The sequence below is a fragment of the Rhincodon typus genome, chromosome 46 (assembly GCF_021869965.1).
Source record: "Rhincodon typus isolate 14 chromosome 46, sRhiTyp1.1, whole genome shotgun sequence".
NCBI classification, from domain to species: Eukaryota; Metazoa; Chordata; class Chondrichthyes; order Orectolobiformes; family Rhincodontidae; genus Rhincodon; species Rhincodon typus.
Window position 1 is genome coordinate 6,555,826 of NC_063377.1, and position 569 is coordinate 6,556,394.

General features: G+C 52.0%; 1 protein-coding gene across 1 annotated transcript in view; it reads right to left on the reverse strand.

Annotated features, from left to right (window-relative positions):
- LOC109926555 (myosin-10-like) overlaps positions 1-569 on the reverse strand; it is a 35,130-nt gene that overhangs the window by 33,803 nt on the left and 758 nt on the right. The window lies entirely within an intron of this gene.

The following is a 569-nucleotide window of genomic DNA, read 5'->3' on the forward strand; positions in this document are numbered from 1 at the left end:
GTGGGCTTTGGGGCTAAAAAGGGATCAAGCAGCAAAAGCGGGAGTGGGAGCCTGAGACTGTATTATCAGCGGTGATTGCGCTAAATGGTGGTGCAGGCTCAAAGGGCCTATTGTCTTCGGGAGTCTTTTTCCTAGGGTGGGGGAGTTCAAGACTAGGGGGCATATTTTTCAGCGGAGAGGAGAAAGATTTAAAAGAGACACAAGGGGCAATTTTTGTGTTTACACAGAGGGTGGTTCACGTGTGGAATGAACTTCCTGAGGAAGTGGTGGATGTCGGTACAGTTACCGTGTCATAAAGACATTTGGGTCAGTACATGGGTAGGAAAGGTTTGGAGGGATACGGGGCCAGGAGGCAGGCAGGTGTGGGACTAGTTTAGATGGGGATTAGGGTCAGCATGGACTGGTTAGGCCGAAGCTGGGGAGTCACTGAGTATATCTGAGGCTGAGCGACAGAGACTTACGACCAAGCGGGGAGTCGAGGGGTATGGGAGGGTGTGCAAAGCAGGGAGGGTACAAAGAACGAAGAAAATTACAGCACAGGAACAGGCCCTTTGGCCCTCCAAGCCTGC